Source organism: Tripterygium wilfordii, chromosome 13 (genome assembly GCF_013401445.1).
Source record: "Tripterygium wilfordii isolate XIE 37 chromosome 13, ASM1340144v1, whole genome shotgun sequence".
NCBI classification, from domain to species: domain Eukaryota; kingdom Viridiplantae; phylum Streptophyta; class Magnoliopsida; order Celastrales; family Celastraceae; genus Tripterygium; species Tripterygium wilfordii.
In genome coordinates this window covers 8,650,568-8,666,177 of record NC_052244.1, presented here as the reverse complement: position 1 = coordinate 8,666,177, position 15,610 = coordinate 8,650,568, and the positions used below count along the sequence as shown (strand labels likewise).

The 15,610-nt window shown below is 42.6% G+C and overlaps 1 non-coding gene across 1 annotated transcript; it reads left to right on the top strand.

Moving 5' to 3' along the window:
- The first annotated feature begins 13,974 nt into the window (after positions 1-13,974).
- Positions 13,975-14,081, top strand: LOC120013992. Its single transcript, XR_005471526.1, has one exon. It is a non-coding gene; the product is annotated as a small nucleolar RNA R71 (small nucleolar RNA).
- The last annotated feature ends 1,529 nt before the right edge of the window (positions 14,082-15,610 follow it).

The following is a 15,610-nucleotide window of genomic DNA, read 5'->3' as shown; positions in this document are numbered from 1 at the left end:
AGAAAATTTTTGGCGCAAGAATCACTCAAATCGGATTTAATCAATAAGTTAAATACCCAGATTTTTCACTATTTACAAAAACACCCTCTCTTTCACAATCTTTTCTCTCTCCCATGCATTTTCTCTGTCATGGTGACTTTGTGATTCCGGCTATGATGACGGTCATGGCTGGTATCAGAAGCGCAGGAGTGAGAGGAGTATAACCCAAATGGAATCACGTTGATCGGAGCTGTGGTTAGGGAGATATCGGAGTTTGAAGTTCGGGCCACCGTGGGTTTCTTTTGGTTGATCCGGCCGATTCCGACGACGGTTTGGCTTGATTCAGGTACCTATGAGTTCATCTCTTCAAGCTCTTCAATTTGGTGTATGGCTTCGTCGATTTTGGTTGCCGAATCGCCGGTGACACCATTGGGTTGGGTTAACCCGAGTTGACCGAGTCAGGGCGAGTTGACTCAGTTGACTGGTGTATTTGACCCGGTTTTACACTATTTGACCCGGTTTTACACTATTTGACCCAGTTTACACTATTTGACATGGTTTACACTATCTGACCCGGTTTTACACTATCTGACCCGATTTTACACTATTTGACCTGGTTGACCCGGTTTGATACTGTTGATCATTGATCGTTGACTTTGATCGTTGACCATAGTTGACCGAACGTATTTTCATTGTATTTTCGTTTATCGTGTTTTTCGGTGTAGACGATGATCCAGGTTGAGATTCGGAGCGGGTTGACTTTCGGAGTCAGCGGTTAATCAGGGACTCGTGCTTGGTATTGACACTCTGATTTTCAGGTAGGGGTTTCCTTGTCTCTTACTTGTGATTCTAGAGTTCCGGTTTCACGGACTCTTATTATATGGTGGTTCTGTCGGTTTCCAAGGGTGGAAATACGGCTTCTCTGCATGTTTATTTATATTTCCAGTTAATTATGATTATTGGTTTGTTTTTAGGAGTGGGGTGATTGGACGTGGTTGATGTAGATTGTGGGACCCATATAGGAGCCCAACCTATTGGATATGCGTTTATGATGGATGACATATATATATAGACCCGGTACGTACCTATAGACCGTCTGAGATGAGGTGCATCACAGGGGACGCTCTTTGGGGTAAGCTATGCTATCGGAATCCGATCCTCATCCAGTTTCGGTGTGGACCTGGACTGGGAGACACCCTACTAAGATTAGGGTGGGTCCAGGGGTGCATTATGGATTATAGATTATGGATTATGGATTTTGATGTACGGATTATGGATTTTCTAGAGGGCAGGGTTTGTGTATAGCCTTATCGGTTACCATGTTACTTGATTGGATTGCTGATGATTGTATATTTATTGTACTGCATGTTTTGCGTCATATTCTTGAATTTCTTATTTCTGGATATCGGAGTTCCCTTTCTACGCCCTACTGAGTATTTTGGCTCACCCCTCTTCTCATTTCGTTTCAGGTGAGTTGGATATAGGTGACAATGGTCAGCGGCGGGATGCATGAGCTGGTGTGTAGCCTCGAGCCGACTCTCCTAGCAGGGCTTGGGATTTTGGTATTGTATTTTCTGTATATTACTGGATGTGGCGTTGGGAAGATAAGTTTTACTGTTCCGCTGTTGTACATGTACTCGGTGATTTAGGTGGTTGTTTATACAGTATTTCGGATACAGAACTGTTTCACATCGTGTTACAGGGGTTATTATTATTATTATTACATTTGTTTATTGGGTTTAAGTATTGGTTCGGGGGATGGGGTGTCCCTGTCGGTCGCGTCCTTATGGGTTTAGGTACACTTCGGTATACCTTGAGAGAGAGGGGCGTGACAGTTTGGTATCAGAGCTGTAGGTTTAGATACTTATAGTGGTTAGGTTACCTAGGTTATCTCGTTGGCTACACATCATGCGCTTCTCGGCTGACCTGGTGAGTTTTTATTTTTGTGTTTCTTGCTTTTAGATTGATGTATACGTGTGTTACATTTTCATATATGGTTGACACTCGCAGTACTCGGGTGCGAGGACAGGGATGGGGTAGGGGACGACACGAGGTGGATGAGCCTCAGGGGGTAGGTGAGGCGGGTGTGCCCGAGGTGGCTCCATTAGAGTGTGGGCGAGGTCGGAGAGGACGTGGTAGGGGTGTGAGATGTGGGAGGGGTAGGGGCAGGTGGGGAGTGTATATAGACCTAGTGTATGATGTTGAGGAGGATCAGGAGGTACCACCGTTATAGCCAGCACCACAGGGACTAAAGGCAGTGGTGACTACTTTACGACAGGAGGTTCGGGATGTTAATAAGTTGGTGCGAGCTCTTAGGCAGACTGTTACGGGACTTGTGACACAGATTGCCGCTCCAGCCCCAGCTGCATTACAGGCTCCTATTGAGGTTCCAGTATTGGTTCCGGCTCTGGGTAGGTTACAGGAGGGTGCTGGACAGATTGTGGCGGCACAGGTTAGCTCCTTTAGTGACTGATAGTTCGATCAAGGAGCTAGCCGAGTTACGGAAGACGAACCCTCCTGTTTATAGGGGAGTGATAGATCCAGTGGCAGTAGAGGAGGGCTTTATTAGCTGCGGAGTTTCTAGAGGGGGATGCTTGTACCTGGTGGGAGGTGATGACAGTTAGTCGGGGCAGGGAGGGTATGCCATAGGCAGAGTTTGAGACAGCTTTTCTGGCACAGTATGTACCACAGACAGTGCGTGTAGCTAAAGCTGGGGAGTTTCTTGAGTTGATTCAGTCTCCGAACATGAGAGTGACGCAGCATCAGGCTCATTTTGAGAAGTTAGGGTAATATAAAGAGGAGCATATTTGCACAGAGGAAAAGAAGATATTGAGATTTCGGAGAGGATTGTCGCCAAAGATTTCACCTCATTTGGCGGCTCAGACTATTACTACCTATCGCAAGTGTATTGATAAGGCACTCGGAGTTGAGAGGACTTTAGTGGAGATTAAGGATTATTGGGAGATTTATAAGAGGAAGCTTGAGAGTTCTACATCTACTACTGGTGAGAGTAGTCAACACATACAGAAGACTGATACTCGGGGGCAGCAGCAGAGTTAGTGGCAGGGTTCTCAGAGTCGGAGGCATGGTTATCGGGGACCTAGGCAGGGACAGTAGGGTCTTAGACAGCGTCAGCAAGGGCAGAGACAGGGTCAACAGGGGCAAAGATCAGACCAGCAGGGACAGGCTCCGAGGCAGGACCAACAGCCTCAGCACTGCAATGCATATGGTCATGTGGGCCATATGCATTGGGATTGTCCTATGGCAAACAACCCGTTATGTTTTCGGTGTGGTTTACCAGAGCATACTAGGAGAGACTGTCCATAGGGTGAAGGACCTGCACTGCCAGTATCTTGAGGTCAGAGAGCTCCATCTCCAGTTCCAGCACCAGTTTTGGTACCGAAGGGTTCTACAGGACTGGGTAGGCCATTAGTTCAGCAGCAGCAGCAGGTTCAGAGAGGTGGAGTGTATGCGCAAGGCCCTGATGCAGTACCAGCAGAGCGAGACCATTTGGGAGGTAGGTTTCTTTTATTCAGTTCTTGGGCACGTGTTTTGTTTGACACTGGTGCTACGCATTCATTTATTTCTGCATCATTTGCTGGGGAATTGGGTTTAGAGATTACGGGAGTGACGAGGAGATTTATAGTTGATTCACCCCTAGGACCAGGTACCGTGATTAGTGGTATCTATAGGGACTGTGTATTTAGTTTCGCAGACCATGAGTTTAGAGCGGATCTGTTTGTGATGCCATTTATTGATTTTGATGTTATTCTCGGATTGGATTGGTTGACTGGGTATGAGGCGATTATAGAGTGTGCTGAGAGGAGGATTACACTAACCACACCTACGGGGAGAGTTAGATTTCGTGGGATGAGACTTCTTCCGTGTCCACATTTTTTAGATAATCCTCAGTACACCGATTGTGTTATAGCGGGTTTGATTACTTCAGTGTCTAGGGAGGATTCCTGATGACTTATCAGGGTTGCCACCTTAGAGGGAGATTTACTTTGTGATTGAGCTGTATCCGGGTACAGATCCGATTTCCATACCACCATACAGGATGGCACCAGCAGAGCTAAAGGAGTTGGACACTCAGTTGACAGGTTTATAGAAATTGGGTTTTATCAGACTGAGCACTTCACCTTGGGGAGCACCTGTTTTGTTTGTGAAAAAGAAGGATGGTACGATGCGTATGTGTGTGGATTACCGACAGCTGAATAGGGTGACAGTGAAGAGCAAATATCTGTTACGGAGGATCAATGATCTGTTTGATCAGTTGAGGGGTAGTCATTATTACTCCAAGATTGATCTCAGATCGGGGTATCACCAATTGAGGATCCGGGAGGAGGATATTTTGAAGACAACTTTCTGCACACGGTTTGGCCATTATGAGTACTTGGTTATGCCATTTGGGCTAACCAATGCACCTGCAACGTTTATGGATTTGATGCACATGGTGTTTAGGCCGTATTTGGATCAGTTTGTGATTGTGTTCATTGATGACATATTGGTTTATTCAGCCACTGAGGAGGAGCACGTCACACACTTGGAGATTGTGTTGCAGACGCTCAAAGCGCATAGACAGTATGCCAAGCTGAGTAAGTGTGAGTTTTGGGTGACTCAGATGAAATTTTTAGGGCATGTGATTTCTCAGGAGGGTATAGCGGTGGATCCAGCTAAGGTGGAGGTAGCGATAGCATGGAGGAGATCGAAGAATGTAGGAGAGATTCACAGTTTCCTCGGATTAACAGCTTACTATCGTGTTTTATTGAGGGGTTCTCGCGGATTGCAATACCGATGACACAATTGACCCGAAAGGATACTCCGTTTGTGTGGACAGATGTGTGCGAGTGGGCTTTCCAGGAGTTGAAGACTCGGCTCACATCACCTCCAGTGTTGGTGATACCAGACAGAGGTATTGGTTACCAGGTGTATTGTGATGCTTCAGGAGTTCGATTGGGTTGTGTGCTGATGTAGTAGGACAGAGTGGTTAAGTATGCTTCACGTTTATTGAAGCCGCACGAGAGGAATTATCCTGTGCACAATTTGGAGTTGGCTGCGGAAGTGTTCGTACCTAAGCAGTGGAGATATTATCATTATGGAGAGAGGTTCGAGGTATTATCGGATCACAGGAGTCTTCGGTACTTGTTTACTCAGAGGGATCTAAACCAGAGACAGCGCAGATGGATGGACTATCTTGAGGACTTTGGTTTCACTTTACAATATCATCGAGGCAGGGCCAATGTGGTGGCTGACGCCTTGAGTAGGAGGTTGGTTGCAGCTCGGTTGGCTATCCGTGAGTTTGAGTTGGTGGATACACTCAGTCAGTACCTACTGGATATGGAGGAGCGTGGAGACGAATTGAGTTTACGGAGTTTGATTGCTCGTCCGACACTTGTACAGCGGGTGTTGGATGCACAGTTGGGGGATGCATTATTTGATGACATTGAGGATATGGAGGGATGGGTTAGAGGCACCGATGGTGGAGTCAGATTCTGAGGCAGGTTGATAGTTCTAGAGGATACGAAGCTACGGGAGGAGATACTTCGGGAGGCACACTACTCACTGTTTGCGATGCATCCTGGTGCTACCAAGATGTATCGAGATTTACGGAGGCAGTATTGGTGGAGTAGCATGAAGAGAGATGTGGCACAGACTGTGACCCGATGTCTTACCTGTCAGCAGGTAAAGGCTGAGCATCGACGACCCGCTGGATTGTTGCGGCAGCTTCCATTACCTGAGTGGAAGTGGAAGCATATCACTATAGATTTTGTGATGGGTTTTCCTATGACTTCTCAGAGACATGATGTGGTTTGGGTTGTTATTGATCGGTTGACAAAGACATCTCATTTTATGCCTATTCGTCAGACAGACTCGATTCAGTCGTTGACCAGATTATATGTACGGGAGATAGTTCGGTTGCATGGTGTACCATTGAGTATTGTATCCGATCGAGATCCCAGGTTTACCTTACAGTTCTGGGGCAGTTTTCAGGATACTCTGGGGACGAAACTGAACTTCGGTATAGCTTTTCATCCTCAGCCTGATGGGTAGAGTGAGCGTACTATTCAGATGTTGGAGGATATGCTTCGGGCTTGTGCGATAGACTTCCAAGGAGATTGGGAGAATCATATTCCTTTAGTGGAGCTTGTGTACAATAACAGTTACCAGAGCAGCATTCAGATGGCACCGTTTGAGGCTTTATATGGGAGACCTTGTAGATCACCGTTGTGCTGGTCAGAGGTTGGAGACATACCATTATTGGGTCCAAAGTTGGTGCAGCAGACTACTGAGGTGGTGACAGCTCAATCACGTCAGAAGAGTTACTCTGATAGGAGACGTAGACCTCTAGAGTTTCAGTTGGGGGATCATATGTTTTTGAGAGTTAGTCCGAGGCGGGGGGTACAGAGATTTGGGAGAGTGGGGAAGCTAGCTTCGAGGTTTATAGGACCATTTGAGATTTTGGAAAGGGTGGGGACGGTAGCTTATCGATTAGCGTTACCCCCACAGTTGTCAGCGGTACATGGTGTATTTCATGTGTCTATGTTACGAAGATACCATAGGGACCCTTCTCATATATTAGATTGGTCTACCTTGGAGATTGGTGAGTACGCTACTTTTAAGACCCGTTCTATCAAGATTGTGGATAGACAGGAGAGGTGACTACGGTCGAAGACCATACCCTTAGTCAAAGTGATATGGCAACATTATGGAGCAGAGGAGGCGACATGGGAGTTGGAGTCTGACATGCGAGCTAGATATCCGGAGTTATTCTCTACCTAGGTATGATTTTAATTTCGGGGACGAAATTTTCTTAAGGGGGGAAGGATGTAATATCCTAACCTAATTTTTTTACACTATTCATAGTATTTTAATGCGTTGATAGAGGTGGCGTAAACCTCGGTGATCGTGAACCCGGATTTGGGGAGAATAAAAATTAAATTAAGATAAAAATCTGGAAATATTTTTCATAAATGAGGAATTTAAAAAGAAAATTTTTGGCGCAAGAATCACTCAAATCGGATTTAAATTGGATTTATTACGATTTTTTAAGTTAATTGGATTTTTACATTTTGTGAGTGGCATTTTCGTAAAACTGCAGGGGACTCCAGTGAAGTTTTAAATCAATAAGTTAAATACCCAGATTTTTCACTATTTGCAAAAACACCCTCTCTTTCACAATCTTTTCTCTCTCCCGTGCATGTTTCTCTCTCATGGTGACTTTGTGAATCCGGCGACGGTGACCGTCATGGCTGGTATCAGAAGAAGCACAGGAGTGAGACGAGTATAACCCAAGTGGAATCACGTCGATCGGAGCTGTTAGGGAGATATCGGAGTTTGAAGTTCCGACCACCGTGGGTTTCTTGTGGTTGATCCCGCCGATTCCGGCGACGGTTTGGCTTGATTCAGTTACCTACGAGTTCATATCTTCGAGCTCTTCAATTTGGTGTATGGCTTCGTCGATTTTGGTGGCCGGATCGCCGGTGACACCATTGGGTTGAGTTAACCCGGTTTGACACTGTTGACCCTTGACCGTTGACTTTGACCGTTCACCATAGTTGACCGAATGTATTTTCACTGTATTTTCGTTTATCGTGTTTTCTAGTGTAGACGGTGATCCCAGTTGAGATTCAGAGCGGGTTGACTTTTGGAGTCACGGGTTAATCAGGGACGCGTGCTTGGTATTGGCACTATGATTTTCAGGTAGGGGGTTCCTTGTCTCTTGCTTGTGATTCTAGGGTTCCAGTTTCACGGACTCTTATTATATGGTGGTTCTGTCGGTTTCCAAGGGTGGGAATACAGCTTGTCTACATGTTTATTTATATTTCCAGTTGATTATGATTATTGGTTTGTTTTTAGGAGTGGGGTGATTGGAGGTGGTTGATGTAGACTGTGGGGCCCATATAGGAGCCCAACCTATTAAATATGCTTTTATGATGGATGACATATATATATAGACCGGTACGTACCTGTAGACCGTCTGAGATGAGGTGCATCACAGGGGACGTTTTCTGGTGTAGGCTATGCTATCGGAATCCGATCCTCATCCAGTTTCGGTGTGGACCTAGACTGGGAGACACCCTACGGGGATTAGGGTGGGTCCAGGGGTGGATTATGGATTACAGATTATGGATTATGGATTTTGATGTACGGATAATGGATTTTCTGGAGGCCAGGGTTTGTGGTTACAATGCTGTACAGCCTTATCGGCTACCACGTTACTTGATTGGATTGCTGATGATTGTATATTTATTGTATTGCATATTTTGCATCATATTCCTGGATTTCTTATTTATGGATATCGATGTTCCCTTTCTACGCCCTACTGAGCTTTTTGGCTCACCCCTCTTCTTGTTTCCTTTCAGGTGAGTTGGATATAGGTGAGGACGGTCAGCGGCGGGATGCATGAGCTGGTGTGTAGCCTCGAGCCGACTCTCCTAACAAGGCGTGGGATTTTGGTATTGTATTTTGTGTATATTACTGGGTGTGGCGTTGGGTAGATACGTTTTACTGTTCCACTGTTGTAGATGTACTCCGGTGATTTAGGTGGTTGTTTATACAGTATTTCAGATACAGAACTGTTTCACATAGTGTTACAGGAAATGTTATTATTATTATTACATTTGTTTATTGGGTTTAAGTATTGGTTCGGGGGATGGGGTGTCCCCTGCCGATCACGTCCTTGTGGGTTTAGGTACACTTCGGTATACCTTAAGAGAGAGGGGTGTGACACGGAGATATCTAGAAATTCCCTGCATTACTGGATATTCGTGAGGCTAAGGTTGTCTTCCTCGGTTTCCAAACACTGCCAAAGTGGATCATCAAATTTTAGGATAGATTTCAGAAGCAGGTGCCACTATAACGAGGCAATTTGGAAACCAAGGCCTCATTGTTCCATACGAGAGGTTGAGAAGGCCTTATAAAGCGCCACATCTATAGCGCGTCAAAACTCCATCACAGATTTGAAATGTATAACATGATCAAAGTAATCGCTCTTCCCATATTATTTCTCCAAGGTTGGAACCTTTAACCGGTACTCAGCAGCTCAGTTGATAGAGGTGCCAATGAGTTATACCATACAACATCCAGTATTCTCGCAATCTTTATGTTAATCATCTCCTCCATCTGCTTACTAACATCCTAACCATGAGTCTTCTGAGATTGGTTCCCGCGGGTGTTCACCATCGAGATCTTATCTCAGGTATCACCTCGGGCATTTGGCATTGAGCTCTGATATGAATTTCGTTACAAGCGCACAAATCGCACTAGTAATAAAGAGATGAGTAAATTATCGTTTCCACTAGGGACGCATTGGCAAATCAAGTCAATGCCAAACAAGCAATAATTATGCAAAATTGGGAGAAAGATTAATGGTTGATTTTGATTTTACCTAAACTAATCAAAAAGAATCAAGACAAATCAACACACAAGTATGTAATCAAATATGGAAAGCACTAGGGTACTTAACTTCACCTCATCTATCCAATTCAACTCCCTTGGTCTCTTCATCCCTAATTCCTCACTCAATAATGATAATCGGTCTCCCTAACCTATCCAATGCTCTATGTCTAGTGACACCGAAAGTATCTCTATCACTAATCTCTGTTATGCCTATCATTCAGATTCACGAGACAAAGACCCACTAAGATTTTTGGATAAACCATTTAAAAATTACATAGGTCACACTTCTATATTTCTACAGTTCATGCACCCTATGTCATCTATGGCTTAAGGCAAACCCTAGAAATATTCTTTCGGTTTCAATCTAGGCAACACAACATTCGAATGATGGCCAAACATCCAAAAGCATTAAGCACACCCATAGACAATCAATAAGAGAGAGAAATCAAGAAATAAGGAAACCAAGTTTATTGAATCTTCAAGGTTTGGTTACATTAAGAACCTAGTAAAGAAATCTAGTCACTCATGGAAGCAAAATACATCAATAAACACAAGAAATCAACCATAGAAACTAGGATAGAAAAGGAGAGAGAAAACCCCCTTGTAGATCCTCTACTTCTCCAACCTCCAATAGTGCCTCCAAGCTCTCCTATGGTGGTAGAATCTGTGAGAGTATGAGAGAGATTTCTAAAACCCTAAAAACTATCTATTTATACCCCCTAAACCCCAGAGTCATTATAATGATGAGTGGTGTAATTTTGGGTCCGACCCACATGGGTTTAGGGTGTTTTCAGAAAGTTCAAAACCCTGAAAATGGCAATTTGGGCATATTCTGATCGATCGGGCCTGACCTCTGATAGATCGGAATTTCTTCCTGGAAAGTCCTGAATTTAGCCTAGTCGATCAATCGGAGTAGGGGTTCAATCGATCATAATTCTCTACTGCCATTTTCTTGAACTTCTTCCGCCTTTGATCCGATTCGACTCCGATTCGTCCTATATGCTCTTAGGCACTTACAATGTGCAAATATTCAACTCTTAGGTAATATCGATCCTCGATTTACTCAAAGAACCATAAAATACAATGTAAAGGGTGTGTAATTATATGTATATAATTAGCATAACAAACACCCCCACACTTAACCTTTGCTCGTCCTCGAGCAAACAAAGGATCAATGGACAGGAGTTCTCATTTCAGCTCAAATGAAAAACAAAACAACTAACACTAATGCGAAAATAAGAAACTAAACTATGCCACTTTCATAGGGTTCACGATGACAGTTAGCATATGCCATAAGCTTTTAAACCTCTAGGTGTCCCTAGTAGGAGGAGTTGTGTCTCTTGAGGGTTTACCAGAATGATACCCACAAACATTAAACAACTTCAATGCCAAAATTCATGCCATCAACGAGAGTATAAAATGGATTCTCAATTGCAACCTTATCCACACTAACAAATCAAGCATTAGGGCATTCAAGTCAATAAAAGCATTCCTTCAAGAATCTTATCTCATCCACCTTGTTTAACATATCAAGAATTTAAGAACAAAATGGATTTCACTTGATAGTTGGTTTCAAAGTGACATAAGCAATGGCCAAGTAGTATTTCAAGAATAATAAGAATCAAAGAGGAAACACAATGAGCATTTATTCAAACTTCATTCTTATTCGTATTTTTCAAAGGTGATTTGTGCAATGTTCAACCTCCTTAAGCTTTCTAAATGACCCATGTAGTGAGCTTTCGACCAATGACTCCCAATCCAGTTGGCTTAGGGCACTAGGTGTTAAGACACCCCAACGGATCTAATTACCCAAGTCAAAAAGGCTGCGAGGTTAAACTAGTCACCAAGGTACTCTAACATTCCTTTTCTACCTTTTTACGCGAAACTCATTGCTTGGTAGGCAAGAGGCTCGGTTACTCGGCAGAAAACTTGTGAAAGAAACCATTTATTTATGAACACAAATTTATTTGCTTTTTATATTTCTTTTTTCTTTTTTTTTTCATTGCTCAAGTAGTGCTACTTAGAATCAAATTGATCTCAAACAACCACAAATGTCAAAGTCAAGTCATATTTCATACCCCGCAATCAAGTGTTTTGTATCACAAAAACATAATGGACAAAACAATTTTCAAGATAGGAAAACTCAATTGGAAAGAATGTCTATAGCAAGATCCATCAATGCTTCAAAGATCATAAAATTCATCCAAATACACTTAAGAATGACATGGCATAAGACATTTGAAGTCAAAATTTTTTATTTAAAGCAAAAACTAGAAAAACCTAAATTCTCACCCCCACACTTAAAATATGCAATGTCCTCAATGCATGGAATAGGTGAAAATAGAAATAAAAAGATAGAGATAAAACAATAAAACCTGGGTTGCCTCCCATAAGCGTTTGGTTTAAAGTCTTCAGCCCGACTTCCCTTTGTGAATTCAACCGGAATCCTTGAGGGTTGTGGTGTATACTCCCCTTGATGGCTTCTTGAGATTGACATTTGATTACTTAGGTGCCATGCAAGGAGCACAAGTCTTCATCACCACCTTTTCCTTAGGAAAGACATTTTTCTTTATTTTCTTGGTCTTCCTCTTCTTCTTTTTCTTGCTCTTCTTTTTCTTCTCCTTGGGATCTTCAACTTGAGACTTTTGAACTTTAATTTCAGCTTGGGAGACTGCCTTGGGAACTTCATATTCAACTTTTGAATCTTGGCATAGGAAAACTTCTGCCGGAATATATGGAGCTTCTTCTCAAGAGTGTCGGGATGACCATGTCAATATGCTCCACTTGGAGGCATTATCGAGAAACCTCCTCTTGCCTTCTATTACCTATACTTTAAAACTGATTTGGTCACCTCCCGTACCTCTCAAAGTAAGCTTCCCTTTTTCAACATCTATCAAAGCTCTCCCGGTGCTCAAGAATGGCTTTCCCAAGATTATGGGAGTAGTAGGGTTGGCCTCCATATCCAAAATAAGAAAATCAATCGGGAACATGACCTCACTCACCTTTACTAACACATCCTCCACTATGCCAAGAGGATACTTTATAGATCTATCCTCCAGTTGCAAAGACACTGTGATTGGACTAATCTCCTTCATCCCAATTTGCTTTGCAATCGACAATGACATCAAATTTATGCTAGCTTCAAGATCACACAAGGATCTCTCAACCAAGGTGTTACCTATAGTGCACGGGATTGTAAAAGTTCCCGAATCATCTTCCTTAATTAGGAGTTTCCTTTGCACAATGGCACTACACTCTTCTGTCAATTGTTTCTTTTCATACTCCTTCAGCCTCCGCTTCTTGGATAAGATCTCCTTCATGAGCTTGGCATAGCAAGGAATTTGCTTTAAGGCCTCGGCAAAGGGAATATTCACTTGAAGCTTCTTGAATACCTCTAAGAACTTGGAAAATTGATCATCCTTCTTTTTGGTGCTCTTTAGCCTTTGAGGAAATGGAATTAGAGGCACATAAGCCTTGGCTAGAGGTGCACGAAGTGAACTATCGAGCCAATCTAGTTCCACAGCATATCGTGTCTACACATTTTTCTCATTTTTCAACTTTTCACCCTTTGCTACATCTGCCCAATAGATTGGGATGGGGTCCGATCGATCGGAATTTGCCTCAAGTAAATTTTCACCAAAGAGGTTCGATTGATCAGAATTTGCCTTGGGTAAATTTTCACCAAAGAGGTCCAATCGTTCGGAAACCCCTCCGATCGATCGAAAATGTCCCATAGATAGTTTTCAGCTTCTTTTATGCACTTCTCCTCCTCCTGCAAAATTTTTGCCTTTTGAACATCTAGATTAGAAGCATTTTTAACCACCTTACCAATCCGGAGAGTGATTTCCATGCATTGCTCCTTCTCCTTCCCTTTTGGATTCACCTTCGATTGGCTTGGCAATCTACCTCTTTCTCTATATCACAAAGTGTTAGCTATTTGCCCCATTTGCACCTCAAGATTCTAGATGGAAGTTTCATAGTTTTGCATCAAAGTTGCTTGAGCTTGTAGAGTGGCATCGATTTTGCTCATGTATTGCTCCTTCCTCGTCATAAATTGGGAGGTATGAGTTGTAAATGTATCTACGCCTCCGACTAGCTTTGAGAACATCTCATCAATATCCCTATTCTTCTCTTGGGGCTGCACTAGATGTTGAGGATTTTGCACATTTTGAGTATTGCTCCAAGAGAAGTTGGGGTGATTCCTCAATCCCCGATTTTAGAAGTTGGAGTAAGGATCATTTTGGGTTGATTGAAATTACCTCCACCGATGGCATTCACTTGCTCACAAGAAATATAGGAAGGTGTGTTTTGCATAGCATGTACCCCTTGGGCTTGATTTAGTGTCAATGCATCAATCTTCTTTGCCATAATAGCCAAGGTAGACATAACTTCATCAACTCTAGAACTTCCCCCTTGCTTAAGATTCCCCCTCACCGAGGACCAAGAGTTAGTGGTCTTGGCCAATTTATCAAGTAATTCCCGAACCTCCTCTTGATTTTTCGTCATGAATGAACCTCCCGCGGCTGCATCAATAGTTTCCTTAGTATGCATACTCAAACAATTATAAGAGGCTTGATATACCACCCATTCCGGAAGTCTGTGGTTTGGGCAACTTCGAATAATGCCTTTAAAGCGCTCCCAAGCCTCATAAAATGATTCAAGATCCTTTTGAGAAAAAGACATGATATCCGCCCTAATTTGCACGGCCTTGGCCGAAGGAAATAATTTTGTCAAGAATTGCTCCGCCATCTCATCCTAAGTGGTGATAGAATTGGGAGGCAAGGACATCAACCATCCCTTAGCCTTGTCCCTCAAAGAGAATGAGAATAACCTCAATAAGATAGCATCCTTAGAAGCTCCATTAATCCCAAAAGTAGTGCACACATGCAAGAAAGAACGAAGATGGACATTGGGTTCTTCATTAGAAAGACCATAGAAATTCACCGAGTTAGAGATAATGTTGATGATAGCCGGCTTGATCTCAAAATTAGTAGCATTGATAGGAGGATAGCGGATGCTTGAAGGATTTATATCCCAAGTAGGCCTAGCACAATCCTCAAGAGAGCGAGGATCAAATTGCCTAGGAGGGTTTTCAACCTATTCACTACCATTTCTTCCACTAGCATCTCCACCATTACCATTTCCATCATTCACATTTAAACCTCCACCAAGATCACCAACATTCTTCCTTGCTTGATTGTCTCCCATGCCTTCCATGATATTATTAGTATGCTCTCGCCTAAGATTGCAAAGTGTCCTCTCAATTTCCAAATCAATATCAATCAATTTCGAATTAAGAGTACGCTATCCCAAGCTCATACAAGAGAAAGAATTTCTACAAAAAAAATAAAAACCAGTTAACACAATTAAAAACCTAATTTGACAAATACCAATTGCCTCAATCCCCGACAACGGCGCCAAAAACTTGATGTGGATTTAGTTGCAAGCGCACAAATCGCACAGGTAATAAAGAGATGAGTAAATTATCGTTTCCACTAGGGATATATTGGCAAATCAAGTCAATGTCAAACAAGCAACGATTATGTAAAATTGAAATCAAGATTAATGGTTGGTTTTGATTTTAACTAAACTAATCAAAAGAACCAAGACAAATCAAACACAAGTATGTAATCAAATATGGAAAGCACTAGCATACTTAACTTCTCCTCACCTATCCAATTCAACTCCCTTGTTTCCTTAATCCCTAATTCCTCTCTCAATAATGATAATCGGTCTCCCTAACCTATTCAATGCTCTATGTCTAGTCACACCGAAGGTATCTCTATCACTAATCCCTGTTATGTCTAACATTCATATTCAAGAGAGAAAGACCCATTAAGATTTATGGATAAACCATTTAGAAATTGCATAGGTCACGCCCCAATATTTATACGGTTCATGCACCCTATGTCATCTATGGCTTGAGGCAATAAATAAACCAAGTTTATTGAATCTTCAAGGTTTGGTTACATTAAGACCCTAGTAAAGAAATCTAACCATTCATGGAAGCAAAATACATCAATAAACACAAGAAATCAACCATAGAAACTATGATAGAAAAGGAGAGAGAAAACCCCCTTGTAGATCCTCTTCTTCTCCAAGCTCCAATGGTGCCTCCAAACTCCCCTATAGTTGTAGAATCTGTGAGAGTATAAGAGAGATTTCTAAAACCCTAAAAACTACCTATTTATACCCCCTAAATCCCAGAGTCGTTTATAATGATGATTGG